Raw genomic sequence first — 18,500 nt, 5'->3', positions numbered from 1 at the left:
AAACCGCCGCGTTTCTGCAGTCAGTTAGATAGGAGACACCGAGACGGTAGTTGAAGATGGAGAGAACTGAGGGATTGTTGGGGCGGAAAGTTTCTGTTTAAGAGGCAAATGACGCAACAATCGACAAAACTAAAGTTGTATGTAGCATTTTTGTCAAGCTGAATGTAGCTATCACAGAAGCAGCTCGTCTTTAAGTTATCACAATCACCTTAATGCAGTGGTTCTCAAACTTTTCTGTCATTCCCCACTTTGAACAAGGGGGCCTTTTCAAGCCCCACCTGTCCCTCATCGCAACCATAAAATGGTAGGCCAAGCTTAAAATGTCAATTATTGAAATAACCTCAAGTAATAACAAATAGCATCTTATTTAGGTCAGCAAATGCAAATTGCTTGGAGTGATTGCATGTTTCATGTTGTAGTGTATTGTTGTTATGGACATGCACACATGGACGGATTATGAAACCATGGGTCAGGACATGTAACAAAATAGGCTACACCGCTCCAACCACAAATAAGAGATACATTTAAGCCGCCTCTGATATTAACAAATACAAAGTCTAAAAACCAATTGACAGCAAGCAAAGTTAATAACAGCAACTTCACACAGAGGCTCTGGTTTAGGGCCTCGCTGAGCTCATGGGCCCTTGGGCCGTTCGGTAATCCATCCCTGCACGCACACAGTATTGTATTTCTTTCTGTGGACGGACTTTTACTTTGACATCATACTCGTCTCGTGGATTAGGGAACAACTGTGACAGTTAGCAACGCAACATATCTTAGTAAGCCTCTATTAAAATTATGCTTTTCCTCGTACCCTGGAAACGATGACTACGTTTTTCGCTGTCTCACACTGTGATAAATATGTTTAAGTGACCTATGTTTAATTCTATGAACTGTTTAGTTTCGTTGCAACGTAAAATTTTATTATTATTAATTTAGATACGTTACGTTCTAATATGTGACCGTTAGCACACCATTCATTCATTCATAGCTCCGTTGGTGGCTAACGTTGGCACTTATTAGCCAGCTGTGCTGGGGGTCAGCCCTATGTTCCCACAGCCCTATGTTCCCACATTTCTAAGGATTTTTTTTTCACTGACAATTTTGAAAATTTGGCCCTATGTTCCCACAGCTCTATGTTCCCAGATTTATTTAAAAAAATTAGTCCCGATGTTCCCACAGCCCTATGTTCTAGGGTTAGAGTTTGGAAGCTAGCTAGCTCCTTCAAATCGCCAGCTACGGAATGGTGAACCCTTAACTACCAGGCAGGGGTAGAAATATGGGAACTGTAGGAACATAGGGCCTAATTTTGTAATGAATATTAGAAATGTGGGAACACAGAGCTGGGGGAACATAAGACCTAATTTTGAAAAAGCTCTTAGAAATGTGGGAAGATAGGGCTGTGGAATATAGGGCTGTGGGAACATTGGGCTGTGGGAACATAGGGCTGTAGAACATTGGGCTGTGGGAACATAGGCACGCTCCCCTGTGCTGTAATCTGTTGTTGCTCTGATTCTTGGTGTAATGAATCTAATAGTAACTTGCTGTGTTTAGTTAAGATACCTTCTAAGTATTTTCCGTTTCTTATGTATTATCGTTTCACTCATAAGTTTTCACCTGACATCAATACAGGAGCAAGGCGCTCGCTACCTGGCTCGTGAAATCAAGTTTGGCTGACTGTTGAACTCAGGCCCCATGCAGACGAAGTCTAGTTTGCCTGAACCCGGAGAGAAACGTCTCCGGATAGCCCTATCGTGCAGACGAACCCACTGTATCCGCACACTGTATCCGCACTCCTTCGAATCGGGGGTCCAAAGTGGGTAAACTCGAATCTGGTCACGGGTTGGTGTTCGTACGCACGCCCTATCTGCAAACCCAAACGGATTGCCCCACGTGATCGCCTCGCAACCTCAGGCTGAACCCGTATTAACCCCACTGCTTCACTTCCTAATAGCAACAACATAAACTAAATGTATGACGTGGCTCCTTACATTTTTCTACTGTGCTTAGTTGTTTGTATTGGGATAGTGTGCTGCTTTACCTACATGTGGATAGTTTTTCGTGTTCTTACTTAGCCAGTTGGACATCATTTTTTAGACCAGCCAGAACAACGGACCCGACCGGCATTATTTAATAACTGAACGGGTTGCCATGGCGCAGCGAGAGTAAAGTAAAAAATAAAAAATTCTTCCTATTACCTTGCTGCTTTTACACGTGAATTTCCCTAACGGGATTAATACAAATGTATCTATCTATCTAAATCTTTGTTAGGAAAGGGATGACATTAACAAGCCATACTTTAATCTATCACTGTTTAATCTATTTGCATCAGACCATTTTTCAAAACCAGTTTTAAAAAGTGTCAGCAATAGCCTATATGAGCAAATCTGGCGTGAAAAGATTTTTATTATAGACGAAAGTTTCAAAATGGTCTGTAATAAAGATGAATGTTACGTTAGCTTTAGTCCTGTCACACAAAGATAGCGATAGCTAGCGTTAACGTTACTTCAGAGGTTCAGTACGTGAAGGACAAAGCCCTCAACACTAGCCTACATTTGTTGTTAGTAATAAAACCATGAAATTGGAAGCAATTGTAAACCATGAAACATCCAGGATCCACAGCACTTGCATTGTGGTCTCTCGTGCTCAAGCTCAGCATCTCCATAAAGCACAGGCATTTAAAGAACTCAGACATGTCATGTTGCACATTGCTTTGTTGCACTGTTCTAAACTCTTTATTATCAATAACAAATATAATTATTTTCCGCTTAACCTACAGTCTGCTCTGACCACTGATTTTATAAACCACCATAATGTGTTACTGTGCAGATTAAATGTAGGCTATGCGGCTAGGCTAAACGTTGCTAGTTGGAGCTCGACCACTGTCATATGCAGGGACGTGCGGTCATATGAGGCAGGTGAGGCATATAGGTGTAATTTCTGCATGATTCCAATCATTTCGAGCATTTTTATAATCCAAATCGCTGAATTCGCTGAATTTGCGCATGTCCTATTCAAATAGACAGGAGAAAACAAGGGACGTGCGGTCAGGTTAGGCACCATGTATTGTCTATGGGAGCTAGTGAGGCAGTGCCTCACCTAGGATTGCGCAAACGCATGCGTAGAACCTTTGAGCTGAGCTCAAAACGCATTGAAAAATCATGTAGGTGAGGCACACAGTACCTCTGCCTCAATGAAGGGGGCGTGCGAGAGCGCACCTGTCGGGGTTATGCTGGGGAACGTTGCTCTTCTTCTACACTTCTGTGGAATGGAAGATTTTATTGCTAAGCTGAAGCAGTTCTCAAAACTGGACTTTCAGTCCAAATGTGAAATGATTAATAATGGGAGACCCATGCCGGAGCTAAAAGGTATGCTTCAAGCGACGGGACAGAAGATAACTCGATCGACTTCTCACATTCAAAGCCAAATTCCTTTGAACATGTTTGGAACCTCAAGAATAAATTTGGTTTTGAACTTACAGCGGCAGCTCCGTTGATATCCCATTATTTGTCTTGGGATTGTTTTATGTCTATGTGAAGCCATTTAACATCACACAAGTGGTTGTGATCACTTTGAACCCAAAACTGCTTTTTATTGGTGAGCTGATTTTGAGAAATTAAACTTAAATTGTAGGTAAGTTGTGTTTCCTGGTTGCAATGGTTATCCTGTTGCTACGTTAGCTAATTAGCTAGCTAAGGACACTTAATAACCTTACGAGTTAATCGGAAGAGTTCAATTTGCATGAAATGATAGCTGGTTATCTAGCTGATGTTATAGTCTCCTCGATTTAACTATTCAAATTATAATGGGAAAAGGTAGAAACCCTCAGGGTGCTTGTGCAACTTCGTAAGAGTTCATATTCATGAGTGCATAATATTTACACATGAGTTCATCACAAGCTAGCAGCTGCCTACTGTATGCACCTTACCTATGTGTGTGTAAAGAATGCTGATATGAAAAACAACCAGTAGTCAATGTGAAAGCTGCCAATTGAATGGTGATCTTAGATACTCTATTGGGTTTATGTATTTGTAAATTTGACTCTGAAAGAATCAGTGCCTCACCAGCCACGAACCTCACCGCACGTCACTGGTCATATGTCATGCTCCTGTCTTCTTCTCCGTTTTCTTCAGTTGTCTGTAGCACTGTTAAAGCGCCACCAACTGGCGTGGGGGATGTACTACAGCGGATTCAATCGGATTCGCTGGGTTCATGTGCACGCGATTAAAAAGTGGATATGTGTGAAAAATGAATCCGGGTTCAGGCAAACTAGACTCCGTGTGCATGGGGCCTGACACTGGACGTGTAAAACACGTAGCGAGAACAGTACACAGCCCTAACTAAACTAAACTAAAGTTTTTTTTTAATTGTCCCGCTGCAATTAATACGCCGACGTCAATCAATAGCTATTGTCTATAAAGGAAAGCATTGCCATAGAAAAAATATAAATCTCCCGTTCATTGCGCCCGACCTGTCAGGTCTCTGCGCCCCACACTTTGAGAAACACTGCCTTAATGCAAAGCACCCGACAGAAAGCAGTCCCAGGTTAGATGGTCGCCAACCCACACTCCACGACTTCTCTAGGAAAATAACTAGACCAGTCCGTGAAAAGCTTACCAACTGTTGAGTTATGTGTTCTCATCAAATGGTTATTTGTATTATTTTATATTGCTGAATTGTATTCATATTGTGTCAATTATACTCAGGTTATGTCTTATGTAAGTTATGGGGAAATGTACTAATGGGACTCTTAATTTGTTCCCCGATAAATCTATAAGAACCCCTGTCGTTTCCTGTGTAGCTCATACGGCTTTGAGCCATGCCACAGATACCGATGTTCTGACAGTACTGTGAGATGTTTAGTAAGCTAATAAAGAAAACTTTACGTTTCTACTTTGAGTGACCTTTCATTAATTATTAATGAATGACGGTAACATATTCCATATCAACATGGATCTAGGAGAACAGAATTCAACACCAACGCTGTAGCAGTTTGGGTTGCCGGTGACTGTCGGCCCATCAACATAGTTGAAGACGGTGGGCTGACTGAGGTGATTTGAATTGCTTCAGGGGACAATTCTTACGATTTACCGTCGAGGGGCACCATTGTGTCTCGCATAGGCATTCCTTGTATGACGCGAGAGAGCACGAAAAAAATACAATTGAACAACAGTGTCTAAAATACACGCTGTCTGAAGTGATTACTCGTTAATTTATAAGATTTAGTTTTTTAGAAGAAAAACAAACTTTTAATCGCGATGAATCTAGATTAATGAATTTCAAAATGTAAGATGAATTAGTTAGAGAGAAAAAAACGAGGGTCAGTTGAGTTTATGAGCACCGGCTTCTAGCTCTCGGCTCCGCTGCTAAGGAGTAGCCTACAGCAGCGCATATTTTCAAGTATAACCATTGAACGGATCCCGTTTAACTGCCACAAGAGTTGTCCATCTTGTAAGTTTAACTGCCACAAGAGTTGTTCATCTTGTAATAAAGATCTCAATGAGGAAACACGCTGTGTTTTTCTATTTTCACTTCATTTTAATATAGCCTATAAATAGTGAATTTTAATATAAAAATATTAATGATTAATCGAAAATCGATCGTTAATTCTCCCAACGATTGATTAAGACAATTGAATCGAATGCCCATCCCTACACACACAGGTCACCAAGGTCTGAACCTATTCAACACACTTTCAGTGCTAAACCGTGCCACTTGGCTCACTTAAAACCTAATTTCTTTCTCCAGAACACTTTTTACTCTTTTGTCTTGTTGCTCTCAAGCGCATTACTCCCTCTGATGTAATGGAGGGTTGAGATTCATAATGGCACTCAGATTGACTTCTCAGACAGGTGCAAATATGCTCAAAAGTAATTAATGTACAAAACAGAGTACATGTACACAAATTCGAACATGGGAACATATTAGTATACTTTATACTGTTTTATACTGTTGTAAAAAATATCTTTCTCATCAGTCAGTCACAAATTGAGGGCAGTGTTAGCCTTTTAGCTAGTATTAGTCAAAGTATAGGCTACTTACACAGAGTTTTTTTGTCCATTTGTTTTGAAGCCTGTACTAGGGTACAATAAAAGAGAGAGAGTTCAGAGTAATGTCTTCTGATGTCTTTAACGCCGCTACATGCCGTCTACACACTTCCTCTTCCTGACACACACAAAGAGATGTCCGGCTTCACTTTCGGCTTCTGCTTCAGTGGGGGAGCCAGATGTTTTTGATCTGTTGGCTTCCCCATCCCTAATACCAGAGCAGCCAACTCACACGGTCTCGCCGTGTGACACACGCTTTTGCATGTTTTCACACGCACTCACGCCACACATCCAGACGCCTTCATTCTTTTTCAAACTCCCCGAGGGTAGCTGGCGCTAAGGAGTGGTGCAATGGTTAGTGTTGTTGCATAACAAGTAGCTAACGTGAGTTTCAATTCCTGGGCAATGTAAGACGCTCTTTGGATAAAGGTGTTTGTTAGTAGCATTTTGGATCACTGTCTCATTACATATACAGCAGTAATCAGAATCAGAAGTACATTTTCACATACAAGGAATTTGACTCCGGGTTTAGTGGCTCTCAATGTACTTACACTGAAAATATACAGTATAACACAACAGTTTAGGATAAAATATATATATAATATAATAATAAAATATAATAATTTGTAGTCAACTGTTCATTAGAGTGACGGCAAGGGGGAAGAAACTGTTCCTGTGTCTGTTGGTTTTGGTGTACAGAGATCTGTAGCGCCTGCCAGAGGGGAAGAGTTGGAACAGATTATGTCCAGGGTGTGAGGGGTCTGCAATGATTTTCCCTGCCTGTTTGCTGGCTCTGGAGGAGTACAGGTCCTGACACATCCAGACGCCTTCATTCTTTTTCAAACTCCCCGAGGGTAGCTGGCGCTAAGGAGCGCATCTGTAACCCTATTCGCTGCATAGACATCTTATTTACCCCAATAAATCCCGACGTTAGCCACAGAAGAAGCAAAGCTGCCAACTCACAGGTTTCGCCGTGTGACACGCGCTTTTGCATGTTTTCACACGCACTCACACCACACATCCAATTTCTCACGCCAAAAAATAAAATCTGATTTTGGGCCGAGACGCGTTCGTTCCTTTTCAAACTCCCCGAGGGTAGCTGGCGCTAAGGAGCGCATCTGTAACCCTATTCGCTGCATATACATCTTATTTACCCAAGAAGTCCCGAAGTTAGCGACAGAAGAAGAGTTACAAAGAGAGACAAACGCGGTAGAAACTCTGGGAGGTTTGTGGTAGTCCTTCCAACAGTGAGCTTCTGGTTGGATTTCTTGCAATATGTGTCAAGCTGTGATTGCTGCATCAGTATGTTAAACCATTTATGTTAACCTGATATGCTGTATCTGTACAGGGAAAAAGTTGAACATTGGGTTCACAACCAGGGCTAAACTTAACAGATATGATCTTGATGAGGGTGACATCACACCACGGCAGGTGTATTCATTCCATGAAGCTGTGTTGAGTTTCCTAACAAGTGCTGTGGGCTATGCACTTAAGAAGCTGCCAATGGAAGAGCCACTGATCAAACACGCAGAATTTGTAGATGTGCGGCAGAGGGCTGAAAGTGGCATTGAAGATGTCCAGTACTTTGTTGAAAGGTTCGTTTTTTTCCTTTATTTTTGTCTATCATCTTAGCTAAAATGCTTATGATGAGGTGTGTTCATTCCTAAACTGCACATGAATTATTCTTATATGGCTTTTCCTCAAAGACCATGCCAACAGCCTCCCTTCAGGACGAAACTGAGATGGAAAGCTTCTGGGCTGGAATGGCAACACGGAAACATAAGGTATACAAGGCATACTTTTTTTTTTTTTTTTGGCAGGTGTGGCTTGGCTACATATGTTGCTTTTATTGATGCATGCATATGCATGTTGTATCTGAACCTTGTTACAGTATACTTACAGTATTAATCAAAACAAAATATGGTATGTTTTTCCATTTTGTTCTTGGTTTATTTTCCATAGGTGACAGGAGCCAAATAAGTCATCAAGGCCTCCAAGAGGGCCACAGGCCAGTACAACCTTGCCCACAGATCTTAGAAAATGACTAACCAGCTTCTGATCTGCATCTGATACCTCATTTTTTGTTATTTTTGTCATGTGTTGATCCATTGTATTGCTTAAAAAGGCTACTGTTTAAGCACTTTATTTGTTACACTTTTTTGTTTGATGGAACGTGTGGTGGGAGGCTTTGAATAATGAAAAATATTTCTCCCTAACTAATCTTGTCTCATTTTTTGCTGAATACAATTATTAACAATCTAGGTTAGGTTTCAGTTAAGAATTAGTTGAATACCACTGTAATCAAAATGTCAATCAACCTACCTTGGTCAAATCTTAAACACAGGTCTATTAATTAGGCTATATTGTGGTACATAGACAGTCATTGAGGCACATCAATAGTTTTGTGGCTGTGGCTGCGTGAGCGGCCAAATTTTGGTCACCCCCGGCAAAATCTCACTCCAAGGTTTTTGAAAAGTTGGCAGCTCTGCAATACTGTAGATGCCACTTTTGAGTGTGGCAAATTTACACTGTGATCAGTGGTGCAATGGTTAGTGTTGTTGCATAACAAGTAGCTAACGTGAGTTTCAATTCCTGGGCAATGTAAGACGCTCTTTGGATAAAGGTGTTTGTTAGTAGCATTTTGGATCACTGTCTCATTACATATACAGCAGTAATCAGAATCAGAAGTACATTTTCACATACAAGGAATTTGACTCCGGGTTTAGTGGCTCTCAATGTACTTACACTGAAAATATACAGTATAACACAACAGTTTAGGATACAATATATATATAATATAATAATAAAATATAATAATTTGTAGTCAACTGTTCATTAGAGTGACGGCAAGGGGGAAGAAACTGTTCCTGTGTCTGTTGGTTTTGGTGTACAGAGATCTGTAGCGCCTGCCAGAGGGGAAGAGTTGGAACAGATTATGTCCAGGGTGTGAGGGGTCTGCAATTATTTTCCCTGCCTGTTTGCTGGCTCTGGAGGAGTACAGGTCCTGGATGGTGGGCAGGTCGGCACCAATAGGCTTAATCATTTCTGAAGACCTGACTGTCCGTTGTAGTCTGTTCCTGTCCAGTTTAGTGGCCGATCCAAACCAGACAGTGATGGATGTGCAGAGAACAGACTCAATGACTGCAGTGTAAAACTGGATCAACAGCTTCTGAGGCAGGTTGTAGGCTACTACCTGAGCTGGCGCTGGAAGTACATTCTCTGCTGGGCCTTTTTGATGACTGTTTTGATGTTTGGCTCCCACTTCAGGTTCTGGGAGATTGTGGAACCCAGAAACCTGAAGGATTCCACAGCAGACACAGTAGGCTACTGTTGAGTATGGAACCGTGGAAATAAATCGTGAGCTGAGCATTACAATTTATGTCAGTACTCTCGTCAGGAGCCACAGAATACGCACTGAAACGTTTGCCTTTGACACACAGCTAGATTTATTTTCCGATAATGACCGCCGGACTAAACATTTCCTGCTTATTATTCGGTTACTTGTCAAAACGATAGAAGACATTCCTCCAAAATACCTATTTTTAATGATTTTGTTGCCATTTTATGATTTCCGCTAGGAAAAAATTGTTCTTCACACAAATACAACTTTAAATGTTCAGGTGTTGCATAGCAACCCATTACTTGCTGACTTCAAGTAACAATGACTTTCCGTTACGTTACATTACTGGCAGGGGCAGTTTTTCCTACAGGCGGCATAGGCGGTCACCTAGGGCGCCACTCAGAGGGGGCGCAAAAAACTGCGCCCAGCAAAAAAAAACAAGAATTGTGTTTGTTTTTTGCTGGACAGAGTTTTTTTTGGTCCCTTTTCTATATCTCCAACCAATATTTTGGCATAAAAAAAATCTAACATTAGGGTAAAATTAGCCAAAAATCGAAAACAGAAGTGGTACGTACGTCCTTGGTGTTGTCAGAATGCTAGCACAGTGAGGCGTTTGGTTAGAGTGTGTGTGTGCTCAAGAAACTTTGAAGAACAAAATAATGAAGAGGCAAAAGCCATCCGGGGCGCAATTTAAGAAGAAAAGAAAGGAAGAAGAAGAGAAACGTGCCAAGGAGAAAGGTAAATCCTTAAATCCTGTTCTAGCCTAGAACGAATACCAGATAAGAAAACGTTCACAAATGCGTGAATTGCCCCCGGCACTTTAGTGGAGTTAAGAAGAAAAGATGTACCTTATCATTGAAAGTTTTCCTACTCCCTGTCACATAGTTCTTTAAGGATTTTACAGAGGCGGGTATAAAAGATGATATGTCCATTTATTCTACATTATACAAAAAAAGACATGATTAAAATAGGGGCGCACATATAAAGCCAATAGCCAGCGCAACAACACTACACATATCTTACTCGTTGCATAGCACACCCATTAAGGAAGCCAAACACGGCAACTTGTCAACAAGTGAGGAATACTGGTAAAAATCCAAGTGTTGTATTGTCAACTATTGTCAACTAGCGAATGGATTGAATATGTAATCTTGCTAGTTAGCTAACGCTAGCTAGCCAGTGACTTGTGATGTTCCTTGTTATTGGGTGCCAGGAGTGAAGCTCGCCTGAAGAGCGCCAAATGTGCTAGGGCCGCCCCTGATTACTGGACTACTTGCGGAATGATATTGTGATGAATGTAGCGTCAATTACGTGATGGCTTGTCATGTGGTTGGTGACGTGACGAAGTGATTGAGGATGTGAGACACCTGGACAGAAACTTTAAGAATAACATAGTGTTTGACTCTTTTTGTGTGTGTGTATCCGGGACGCCGGTGACGGGAGGGTCTCGATGGCTGCCAGACTGAGGGAAGTTAGCCAATTGTTTTAACGTGTTTTCATGAACTGTGTGTGTGGGGGTGTAACGGAGTTATAATGTACAGTACATAGATAAAAGTGTGAGTTTCGCCATAAATAGGCGTGTTTTAATAGTGTTGGTGTTTTAGAGCCACCTTTGGGGATGTGACGTACTGCAGGTCTGCAAGATATATTCGCGTGCCGTTACCACAACCAGACAGAAGAGATATGCCTGTCAGCGGTAGGTCCACAATGCAAAATGACCATCACAATTTGTAAACGTTTAGATGCAGTGAATGGCGAGAACTTCGACATGTAACGTGTATTTTCTATGATTAGTACTGTATGTATTGTGTTGGTTTGTAAAGCAGTTTTGTCAATGGGCAGAAAGTTTTACTTGAACACAAGGTTCATTGTACATACTGTGATTAGCTAGCTAGTTCGCTGGGAACTTCCCACTCACGTTCCGTTAGCTAGCTAAATATTAATAGAATAGTAATAATGGAATATGAATAGCCATACTGAACCTGATGTATTTGTCATTTTATTTTACTTGTGCAGATGCTGCGTATGTCAACCGTTGTTTGTTTATGATACTCCAATGCCAAAATGTGTGTATGTGTGCATTGTTGTTTGAATTGTTTGTGCACTGGTTTGCTTTTGTGTGATTTAATGTGTTGTTGTATATAGCCAGACAGAAGAGATATGCCTGTCAGCGATGCTGCGTATGTCAACCGTTGTTTGTTTATGATACAGAATAAAGTTGGAAAGCTGCAACTCCGTCTCTGACTGCAATAGCAGACCTGCCAACATGTACGCATTTTGCGTACCTGGCACGCATTTTGACATCAAAGTACGCTGGTACGAGTTGATGCTCTAAAAGTACGCATAACGTTCAATATTGCATTGCCGGTTTTCAACAGGTTCAACCTTCAAAGTCTGTCTGTGTCGAGTCGCCAAGGCGTACATGGGCAGCTGCAGCAGAGGAGTTTGACCAATCACAGACCCACAGACTATCGTTACTATCCTCTGTTTGACCCTCGAAATCAGAGAGTACTAGGTTACACTGCAGTCAGTAGAATCAACCGCTGTTTAGGTCTCAGTTAGCGATTTTTCATTCATTCACCACAGGCTAACGTGCAAGAGGCACAACGCATGCTCGCCGACCAGATACTGTGTGTGGAGCGGACCAACCCGGACTCCTTAGTTATTGTCCTCGGCGACTTTAACAAAGGAAATCTCACCCGCGAACTCCCCAAATGCAAACAATTTATTAAATGCCCGACCAGAGAGGAGAACATTCTGGATCACTGTTACACCACAGTAAGCAGTGCCTACCACGCCGTCCCCCGGGCTGCACTGAGACTCTCGGACCACGTCATGGTCCGCTTGATTCCTGCATACAGGCAGAAACTTAAACTCTGCAAACCTGTTGTCAGGACTTCAAAGCAGTGGACCAGTGAGGCTGTGGAGGATCTTCAGGCATGCTTGGACTGCACAGACTGGGAGGTGTTCAGGACTGCTTCAAACAGTTTGGACGAGTACACAGAGGCTGTGACTTCTTATATCAGCTTCTGTGAGGACAGCTGTGTTCCATCACACACCAGGGTGAGTTACAACAATGACAAACCCTGGTTTACAGTCAAACTCAAAAAGTCAAGGTTGGAGAAGGCTGAAGCGTTCAGGAGTGGGGACAGGGACAGATATGTAGAGTCGAAATACAGGTTTAGAAAGGAGGTGAGAGATGCTAAACTACTGTACTCTGAGAAACTTCGACACCAGTTCTCAGCCAACGACTCTGCCTCTGTCTGGAAAGGGCTTAGGTTGATTACCAATTGTAAGCCTAGAGCCCCCCACTCCACAAACGACTCACGCCTGGCCAACAACTTGAATGAGTTTTACTGCCGCTTTGATGGACAATGGAACAGTCCTCACACCATCCCCCGTAACACCACCCTCCACCCCCAGCCCATCAACTGCAGCCCCCCCACCTCAGCTAAGGCCAGCGCCTTCTCCCAACTGCCCACCTCAGAGCCCCCTCCCTCCTCCCCCTCCACAGTGACGACTCTCTCCATCCTGGAGAGGGACGTCAACAGGCTATTAAAGAGACAGAACCCCCGCAAAGCGGCCAGGCCAGACTCTGTCTCTCCAACAATCCTGAAGCACTGTGCTGATCAGCTGTCTCCGGTGTTCACAGACATTTTTAACACCTCACTGGAGACATGCCACGTACCAGCCTGCTTCAAGACCTCCACCATCATCCCCGTCCCCAAAAAAGCTAAGATCACTGGACTCAATGATTACAGACCCATCGCCCTGACCTCTGTAGTGATGAAGGCATTTGAGCGCCTTGTGCTGCTTCACCTCAAAGCCATCACTGACCCTCTCCTGGACCCCCTGCAGTTTGCCTACAGAGCCAACAGGTCTGTAGACGATGCAGTAAACATGGCCCTTCACTTTATCCTCCAGCACCTGGACTCCGCAGGAACCTACGCCAGGATCCTGTTTGTGGACTTCAGCTCTGCCTTTAATACCATCATTCCTGCTCTGCTACAGGACAAGCTCTCCCAGCTGAGTGTGCCTGACTCCACCTGCAAGTGGATCACAGACTTCCTGTCTGACAGGAGGCAACACGTGAGGCTGGGGAAGTATGTCTCTGAGTCCAGAACCATAAGCACCGGCTCCCCTCAAGGCTGCGTTCTTTCCCCTCTACTCTTCTCCCTGTATACAAACAGCTGCACCTCCAGTCACGGATGACACCACCCTCATTGGGCTTATCTCTGGTGGGGATGAGTCCGCTTACAGGTGGGAGATTGACCATCTGGTGACCTGGTGTGGCCAGAACAACCTGGAGCTAAATGCTCTGAAAACAGTGGAGTGGTTGTAGACTTTAGAAAGAACCCAGCCCCACCCACCCCCATCACCCTGAGAGACTCCCCAGTCGACACTGCGGAGTCCTTCCGCTTTCTGGGCACCATCATCTCCCAGGACCTCAAGTGGGAGCTGAACATCAGCTCCCTCACCAAAAGAGCTCAACAGAGGATGTACTTCCTGCGGCAGCTGAAGAAGTTCAACCTGCCAAAGGCAATGATGGTGCACTTCTACACCTGCATCATCGAGTCCATCCTCACCTCCTCCATCACCGTCTGGTACGCTGCTGCCACTGCCAATGACAAAGGCAGACTGCAGCGTATCATCCGTTCTGCCGAGAAGGTGATTGGCTGCAATCTTCCATCTCTTCAGGACCTGTTCGCCTCTAGGACCCTGAGGCGGGCAGGTAAGATTGTGGCCGATCCCTCCCACCCGGGTCACAAACTCTTTGAGGTTCTTCCCTCCGGCAGGAGGATGCGGTCCATCAGGACCAAAACCTCACGCCACAAAACCAGCTTCTTCCCGGCTGCAGTTGGCCTTATCAACAAGGCCCGGGACCCCCACCTGACCTGGACTCTTATCCCACCCCCACACCCTAAGTCTGTGTTACATTAACACACATTACATTACATTGCACATTGCTCATCCACATTGCACTCCTGTTTTGCTTTTTGCACTCTACTTTCCACTTTTTTTTATATTCATTGTTTATATATTTTTATCGTATATATTGTGTTTTTTGGTTCTTATGTGTAGTACTTTTCTTATGTGTAGTACTTATTTGTGATTTTATGTTATGTGTAGTACTTATTGTGTTTCTATGTTTTATGTTTACTGTATGCACCTTCACACCAGAAAAAATTCCAAGTAGGTGTAAACCTACTTGGCAATAAATCCCATTCTGATTCTGATTCTGATACTTACCTAACTCTCCCTTCTCGCCCATATCTGGCCAATTCTTCAAGTGAGGACATTAAACAAAGTTAAAAATCACTGAAAGGTAAACTAATGAGTAATGCAGAGATAAGACGTTAAATTAATTTATTTTAGCCCAACGATGTTAACCATGCGGTCTTCATATCATGTTCGCCATCGATTTAAAATGGTAAATAGATCTAAGTGGCTTGGCTTTGTTACAAATGGTTTGACGTTACGCTTTCTTGGTGTTTTGATATTACTAATTTCAGAAAAACTCTTGTAGTATGCTACCATGGCAGAACCACCGGATAAAAGAAAAAGATTGCATGCACCTCAAAAAATCATTGATAGTTACCGGGAGAGATGGCCATGCCTCTGTTCTTTTCAGACTTCCCTACCATGCTTTCTGCACAGTGTGCAATGTCAATATTGACATCAGTCACCAAGGAGCAACGGGTAACGAACACAGTATGATGCATATTATCAGAGAATCATAGGCCTACCTGTCCGATGTTCTCAAGTTCATGCTCGAAGACCGCGACAGCTTTCTACCTTGTCCACACATAGGCCTACGCACAGCTATTGTCATGTCACAGTGTAATAGGCTATATGTTTCTACTAATAATACGCTAATCAGTTGAGCTGAATTAGTTCTATGCACGGTTCGACAGGGACAACACTGGTCAGCTGCCTCTGCCCCTACCCTCTGACGCTGCTGCATCCACTCTTAGCCCCCACGAGGTCAGACTCTGCTTGAAAACCATCAACCCCAGGAAAGCGGCAGGACCAGATGGTGTGGCAGGCCGCGTACTAAGGAATTGCTGGGACCAGCTGACAGAGGTTTTTACAGACATTTTTAACCGCTCTCTAGCCCTTTCACATGTCCCCCCATGTTTCAAAGCATCAACCATCATACCTGTGCCAAAAAAGACTGCGGTCACATGCCTGAACGACTATAGGCCAGTGGCTCTCACCCCCATACCTGCTAAATGTTTGGAAAGGCTGGTCATGAAACACATAAGAGGCATCACACCAGCTTCCTTTGACCAACACCAATTTGCCTACAAAGCGAACAGATCTACAGAGGATGCAGTCGCCCTGCTGCTTCACACTGCATTGGAGCACCTGGAGCAAAAGAACACTTACATCCGTATTCTATTTATAGACTACAGTTCTGCTTTCAATACGATCCTTCCAGGCAAACTCATCTCCAAACTTCAGGACTTAAACCTCAGTGCTACACTGTGTAACTGGGTATTGGACTTCCTGACCAATCGCACACAGAGAGTACAGCTGGGGAAGCACCACTCTTCGAATTTGACCATCAGCACTGGCGCCCCACAAGGTTGCGTGCTCAGCCCACTATTATACACTCTCTACACCCATGACTGTACTCCCTCCTGCCCATCCAACTACATCTTTAAATTTGCAGATGACACAACAGTGCTTGGCCTCATCTCCAACAACGATGAGGCTGCCTACAGGCAAGAAGTGGGAAACCTGGCAGCCTGGTGTTCTGAGCACAACCTCAGTCTCAACTTAAAGAAAACAAAAGAGATGATCATTGACTTCCGGAAGTCTGCTCAGCACAATCGATGGTCCACTCTACATCCACTCTACATCAACGGGGAGGAGGTTGAGCGAGTCACCTCTTTTAAGTTTCTGGGTCTAACGCTGACGGCGGAGTTGTCCTGGGACAACAACACAGCTTCCGTCTTGGGGAAACCCCAGCAACGCCTCTTCTACCTCCGGAAGTTGAGGAAAGAACACCTTCCTCAGAGACTACTGAGCAACTTCTACCGCTGCGCTATAGAGAGTGTGCTGACATACTGCCTGAACGTATGGTTCTCCAGCTGCACAAAGGCGGAGCAGGCAGCCATCCAGAGGCTGATTAAAACAGCGGGCAGGATCATCGGAGCAGAGCTGCCCGACATCTATTCCATCTCCTCCTCCCGATGCCTGCAGCGTTCAAATCGCATCCTCACGGACCCTTCCCACCCTGCCCATTATCTGTTCCCGCTACTCCCGTCAGGGAAAAGGTTCAGATCAACAAAAGCGCGCACCTCCAGAATGGCAAAGAGCTTTTACCCTTGTGCAATAAGGCTTCTCAACAGCTCACCCAAAACCACCCCACCTCCCCCCCGGCCCGGCCCGGCCCGCCCCCATAGACTGCACTCTTAACACTCCACCCTGCAACTATTGATGCACCTCAATGTATATATTTCTTTTTTAATTTACTCAGGGATATTTATTTATCTATTTATTCATTTTTATCTATTATTATTTAGCTGTGGCAGTTAATGTCCACAGCAACTTAACTTTTTAGCTGTCTGTTGCTGCCTCTACTGTCTCGTTGTTTTTGTGACAATGACAAATAAAGTACTTTGAACTTTGAACTTGATCAACAGGCCTACAGGGTATCGTCTTCCTTTCCTCATCAACAAACCCTCAGGCCCATTAAATTAGGAAATAACAGTTCTGATCATCAACATCATGAGATCAATATGTTCTTGTGTTCTCTATTATATAGCAAATAAACAATGTTCAATAGGCCAAGAAAGAACAATATTTCAGGATTTTATCTTAATTTCCCCAGAAACCATCCAGACTTCTCCTTTTTTGTCCCCGAATACAAGTGCAAATACATGGAACATTTCCACAGAATTGAGTAATCCAGAAATTGTGGACTTTTAAATATCTTTACATGATATCCTGCACATTATGGTGAAGAAGGTTGAAGACTCACTCCCTGTCCAAATATTCCACACACTTCAAAACTCACTTTTTTTCCATTTATTTAGAACTACATTTAGTCATTTGGTAGACGCTTTCGTCCAAAGTAACTTACAAGTGAGGTACAATACAAGCGCGTAGCCCAGTGGTTCTCAAACTTTTTCTGTCATTCCCCACTTTGAACAAGGGGGCCTTTTCAAGCCCACCTGTCCCTCATCGCTCCAATAAAATGGTAGGCCAAGCTTAAAAAATTTGTAAAATTGTCAAATTTATTGAAATTTTCAATTTTCAATTTTCTTTTAGGTTAATTTATTGGTGGATCAGCTGTCTTTTTCGCCACTTGTACTGAATCGCCAACCTTTTTTATTTCGTGTCACAAATGTATCCATAACGTCAATATTAGCCTACCGCCCACTACACTTTCATGCTCCGGGAAAGCTTTTTTCATTGTCCTGCTGCAATTAATATGCCGTTGTCAATAAAAAATTTCGCACTATGGTTCCAGGTCACATTTTCATCCCGGTCCCCCACCTAATGTTAATACAGTGTTGTAAAATGGTGCGTCTCCTATAATGTGTAATGTTTAATGGAGCAACACGTAGGCTACAGGGTGGGTGTGGTAGAGCGAGAGAGAAAGCGATCGAAAGAGAGAGAGCGGTGCACACGGATAGATCAGATGTAGCGACCGGAGCAAAGTTATGTTGCTGTAACGTTGAACGCTGTGCAACCAGTGGGGAGAATAAATCCTTGGGCCAAATCAAGTTGTCATTCATTGGCTCATCAACCGCAGACCGTAGGGGAAGGGAGATAACCCCGGAGTTATATAGAACACTTCTGTCAGAAATTTGCAGGAAGGAACCCAATCGCAGACTAGATGCAGGGACAGTTCAAGGTTTATTTACAAAAGGATTTAAACGCAAAAGTCCAAAAGGCAAACACACAAAAGATCCAGGCAAAAACTAGATTTTCCAAAAACACAGGAGACACAGAAGATCCCTACTTAGGGACCCAAACACAAGCAGAGCAAAAACATCGAAGCAAGGCAGAGCAGGAATTCAAGAAAGCACACAGCTAGACAGGACTCTCACCATACTAAAATTGCCAAACCAACAAGAAACACAAGACAGACTGAACTT

The sequence above is a fragment of the Clupea harengus genome, unplaced genomic scaffold (assembly GCF_900700415.2).
Source record: "Clupea harengus unplaced genomic scaffold, Ch_v2.0.2, whole genome shotgun sequence".
NCBI classification, from domain to species: Eukaryota; Metazoa; Chordata; class Actinopteri; order Clupeiformes; family Clupeidae; genus Clupea; species Clupea harengus.
The sequence above is the reverse complement of the archived record's forward strand: the minus strand, read 5'-3'. Positions refer to the sequence as shown.